This window comes from Rhinoraja longicauda, chromosome 11 (assembly GCF_053455715.1).
Source record: "Rhinoraja longicauda isolate Sanriku21f chromosome 11, sRhiLon1.1, whole genome shotgun sequence".
Classification (NCBI taxonomy): domain Eukaryota; kingdom Metazoa; phylum Chordata; class Chondrichthyes; order Rajiformes; family Arhynchobatidae; genus Rhinoraja; species Rhinoraja longicauda.
The window spans coordinates 10901945-10907464 of NC_135963.1; the positions used below are offsets into that span (position 1 = coordinate 10901945).

At 45.4% G+C, this 5520-nt stretch overlaps 1 non-coding gene across 1 annotated transcript; it reads left to right on the forward strand.

Annotated features, from left to right (window-relative positions):
• The first annotated feature begins 5058 nt into the window (after positions 1-5058).
• On the forward strand, positions 5059-5148 carry trnar-ucu (transfer RNA arginine (anticodon UCU)). The gene is given in 2 exon segments: positions 5059-5095; positions 5113-5148. It is a non-coding gene; the product is annotated as a tRNA-Arg (tRNA).
• Positions 5149-5520: the final 372 nt, after the last annotated feature.

The window sequence follows — 5520 nt, forward strand, 5'->3', positions numbered from 1 at the left end:
AACTGTATCATGCAAATCCCCTTTTATTTCACAAAATGCTGGAGTACCTCAGCAGGTCAGGCAGCATCGAGATCCTTCTTCAGACTGAGGTCTGACAAATGGGTGACATTTCGGGTCGAGACCCTTCTTCAGACCTCAATCTGAAGAAGGGTCTCGACCCGAAACGTCACCCATTCCTTCTCTCCTGAGATGCTGCCTGACCTGCTGAGTTACTCCAGCATTTTGTGAAATAAATACCTTCGATTTGCACCAGCATCTGCAGTTATTTTCTTATACAAATCCCCTTTTAGTCAGCATAAATATTGGTCACCCCAATGATGTCTAGTTTAGTTTAGTTTAAAGATATAGCACGGAAACAGGCCCTTTGGCCCACCGAGTCCGTGCTGACCAGCAATCCCCGCACATTAACACTATCCTACACACACTAAGGACAATTTTTACAGGTACCAAGCCAATTTACATACATACCTGTACTTCTTTGGAGATTGGGAGGAAACCGAAGATCTGGGAGAAAACCCACGCAGGTCGCGGGGAGAACGTACAAACTCCGTACAGACGGCACCCGTAGTCGGGATTGAACCTAGGTCTCCAGCGCTGCAAGTGCTTTAAGGCAGCAACTCTGTTGCTGCGCCACCGTGCCACCCTGTAGTTAAAATGTCGTCTGCAGTTGTGCAACTGTTATACATAATATATGCAACAACTAATTGTTATATTTTTATTGTCCGTAGTGTGTGTAGGATAGTGTTTATGTGCGGGGATCGCTGGTGCGTGCGGACTCGGTGGGCTGAAGGGCCCGTTTCCGCATTGTGTCTCTAAACTAAACTAAACTAAAAGAAGATAGACACAAAAAGCTGGAGTAACTCAGGAGAGAAGGAATGGGTGACGTTTCGGGTCGAGACCTTTCTTCGGACCCTTCTTCAAACTAAAGGAGTTGCCTGGGACAGATCATTGATGTTGGTTTGCTTATCCTGCCAATGGATTTGGAGATAGCTTTGCAGAACGTTGAGGTGCCTGCCATGAGTAGTCCACGTTTATGTGCATGAGGTTGAGGAATCACTGCCTAACTGTTGTGCTGTGGCCGAACTAATGTCACGTAAAGTTGTAGCAGAACCCCCATTCATTTACATTTGACACACCAGCTATTGCAGAAGCCACATACATTACATCACAAACATGGTAGGTTGTCATAAGGTCATAAGGAATAGGAGTAGATTTAGGCCATTCGGCCCATCAAGTCCACTCCGCCATTCAATCATGGCTGATCTATCTCTCTCTCTCCTAACTCCATTCTCCAGCCTTCTCCCCATAACCTCTGACACCTGTACTAATCAAGAATCTATCTTGATTAGAATCTATCTATCTCTGCCTTAAATATATCCACTGACTTGGCCTCCACAGAATTCCACTGATTCACCACCCTCTGACGAAATAAATTTCTCCTCATCTCCTTCCTAAACGAATGTCCTTTAATTCTGATTAAATCCTTTAATTCGGCTTGTCACAGCAGGGAGGCAATTTCTCCATGGCAACTGGACCTTCTCATTGTCATTTTGTTCTGGTTCTTGGAAGAGTGAAGTGTCTGAATCTGTAGAATGTAACGAGGTCCAGTTACATAGCTGGGCCCTTCCAGCAAAAGTCAACTCAAGAGTAAAAAATCAGGAGTGTTTAATTGTTGTTCGTACCGACAATGGAACAATTGAATTCTTACTTGCAGGACCATAACAGGCCTGTTACACAATACCACATAGACAATATGTAATAAACTAAAGATGGACGCAAAATGCTGGAGTAACTCAGCGGGACAGACAGCATCTCTGGAGAGAAGGAATGGGTGACGTTTCGGGTCGAGACCCTTCTTCAGATTCCTATATCTTCTTCCCAATGGGGGTAGCAAGTTGAGAGTGTGGTGGTGCCTGGGTTGTGTGGGTCTTTGATGATACTGTCTGCCTTTTTGAGGCAGCGCCTCCTATAGGTCCCTTTGATATGGGGGAGGTCAGTACTTATGGTGGACCGAACAATGTTTACCACCCTCTATGATCTCTTCATCAGGTCATGTTATTACGTGACTACTACACATCAGTAAGCATTTTACAGGTCAATAAGAGTATACTTCCTCCTACTCCTTTATCGAACAAGTAAGATTTAAATTGTGTTGTTTATAAGAATGTATTCATTGAGTTGTGTATAGGTTTATCGTTCATTTCATTTTATTGTTATTTGTTTATGTTTTTATCTTTTTTTTTGTTTTACATGTTTGAAATAAAATATAAACAAACAAACAATAATCTTGCATGAGGCAGCTGCTTTGAGCTGTCCTGCACAATTTAATTTGAACAAATTCAGAGGGGCAGGTAATTCACATATTTTGCAGCCACTGTACGGGGAAAGAGCTTCTCTGCACAGATGTGAAGAGGGTAAAAAGAAATCCCGTCTGTCTGTCCTAAGGGTGGTGAGGAAAGTAAGGTCAAAAAAGGACAGGACTTGCAAAGCAGGTCAATGCCATTCGGTCATCCAGGCGCAGCACTGGCCCCTGGTGGAGGAGTGTGCAACTGCAATAGCGATAACCAGCCATCACAGTGTGTAAGAAAATAACTGCAGATGCTGGTCCAAATCGAAGGTATTTATTCACAAAATGCTGGAGTAACTCAGCAGGTCAGGCAGCATCTCAGCAGAGAAGGAATGGGTGACGTTTCGGGTCGAGACCCTTCTTCAGACAGTTCTGAAGAAGGGTCTCGACCCGAAACGTCACCCATTCCTTCTCTGCTGAGATGCTGCCTGACCTGCTGAGTTACTCCAGCATTTTGTGAATAAATACCAGCCATCAGAGGGCACTTGACGTTACCGGAGCTGCACCAGCAAACAGTCAGCATTTTGCAGGAGGTCATTTGTAGCTGGGTGTGATCTTTTCTCGCCTCCAGCTCTTCAACCACCCACCCCCCCTCTCCTGCCCCAAACCCCCTACTTTGAGTCTAAGGACCCAAAATGTCACCTATCCTTTTTCTCCGGAGATGCTGCCTGACCTGCTGAGTTACTCCAACACTTTAAGGAATTGGAGATAGACACAAAAAGGTGGTGTAACTCAGCGGGGTCAGGCAGCATCTCTGGAGAGAAGGAATGGGTGACGTTTTGGGTCGAGACCCTTCTTCAGACTCATACTCATGAAGAATAGTAGTAGAATTAGGCCATTCGGCCCATCAAGTCTACTCCGCCATTCAATCTTGGCTGATCTATCTCTCTCTCCTAACCTCATTCTGCTGCCTTCTCCCCATAACATTTGACACCTGTACTAATCAAGAATCTAACTATCTCTGCCTTAAAAATATCAATTGACGGCCTCCACAGCCCCATAGAATCACCACCCTCTCACTAAAGAAATTTCTCCTCATCTCCTTCTTAAAAGAACGTCCTTTAATTCTGAGGCTATGACCTCTAGTCCTAGACTCTCCCACTAGTGGAAACATCCTCTCCACATCCACTCTATCCAAGCCTTTCACATTTCATACTAAAACTGAAAAGCTGGAGTAACTCAGCGGGTCAGGCAGCATCTCCGGAGAAAAGGAATAGGTGATGTTTCGGGTTGAGACCCTTCTTCAGACTGAGTTAGAAGAGAGGGAAATGGGAGATATGCAAAGGTACATAGAACACATGAATGAAATGTATTCAAAAGAACAAATCAAAGCCAGAAACGTTGACCAAGGAAAGGTGGAGCCCACAATGGTCCATTGTTGGCTGTGGAGAGGGTGATAACAAGTGATTGAGCTGGAGACGAGGAGGAATCACAGAGGTAGAGTAGCGAGAAAGGGCATTGCAAAACTCTTGTCGGAAATAGGAGGAGAACTTCTTCAAATAAGCATACCATGAGGAGATTTTGCAGTGGAGCAGATAAAATGTGTAGGTTAGGTTAGTTCCTCCAGTTGGCAACTGGGAAATTAATCAAAGCCCTCGCATGCCATTGTTGAAACACAATTTAGAGTCTGTTGGCAATCTCGGGCCAACTGCAGCTCACTCCCTCTGCTGCAGGGATGGTCACTAAAAGGGATGGTCTTGAATGTCACTAAAACTAAGGAGCTGATTGTGGACTTTAGAAGGGCTAAACATCCAAGGACGTACACGCCACTGGAGATAAATGGGTCTACTGTGGATAGGGTGAGCAGTTTTAAATACTTGGGAGTCCACATCACAGAGGATCTGACATGGGCAACGCACATTGCCGCACTGGTGGGTAAGGCAAAGCAGCGCCTTTACCACCTTAGACAGCTGAGGAAATTCAGTGTCTCTGAGGATCCTTCATTGCTTCTACTCTGGGGCTGTAGAGCATCCTGTCCGGCAACATTACAGTCTGGTTTGGGAACAGCTCTGCCCAGGACAGGATGGCCCTGCAGAGAGTAGTGCGTCAGAACGCACCATGGGAACTACACTCGTCCCCCTGCAGGACCCCCATCAGGAGGTGCAGCTCCAGAGCAAGCAAGATCATGAGGGACCCCTGCCACCCCAGTAACGGACTGTTCCAGATGCTACGGTCAGGCAAACGCCTCCGCTGTCACGCTGTGAAAACGGAGAGGATGAGACGGAGTTTCTTCCCACAGGCCATCAGGACTGTCAACTTTTATAACTCCAGGGACTAAATTTTGTCTTCTCTATATTAACTTTATTTATATGCTGTAACTGTAATTCTTTTTTGTGCACAATCCGCAGGCATTGCCGCTTTCATTTCACCGCACATCGTGTATGTGTATGTGACAAATAAACTTGACTTGACTTGGTGGAGGACATTTTAAGTGAAACGCTGTCTCCTCGAACTCAATATCCCACAATGCTAGAAGTTCGTCCCAAAATGCTGCAGTAAGAAATAAGTGGAAACTTATTTGTAGACTATTGAAACAAAGCATGCAGCGTAGGTTGTTTGCAGAGATCCAGATTCTCCCTAAAATAATAGCACATGGATACAGTGAATTGGTTACATTTTACAGCAATGTAACCAATGATACAGTCATGTATCAGTGAACTGTGCGCCAGCGATGTCGAGCCATGTGGAGCTTGGGGCTAAATTCAACAGGTGGCTCCGTGGCGCAATGGATAGCGCATTGGACTTCTAGTGGGCTGATTGAAGGCATTCAAAGGTTCCGGGTTCGAGTCCCGGCGGAGTCGTTAGTTTTTTTTTACTTTACGGGATATAAAATATTTGTTTCTCTTTGCATTTCTTAAAACATTGCTCAAGCGAAACATTGCACACAACACAGCGAAACCCAAACCCCGTTGGGTGGGGGGGGGGGGGAGAGAAGAAAAGGGAAATAGGAGGAGAGGCTGAGCAGTTAGTTACCCGCTGGCTGCAACCGAGAGCAGTGTGTGAGTGAGTGAATGATTTATTGTGGAGCCGGCGAGGCTGAGCAGAAGGAAGGAAGGAAGGACTGACATTGCAAAACTCTCGTCGGAAATAGGAGGAGAACTTCTTCAAATAAGCATACAATGAGGAGATTTTGCAGTGTTGCAGATAAAATGTGTATATTCACAAAATTCGCA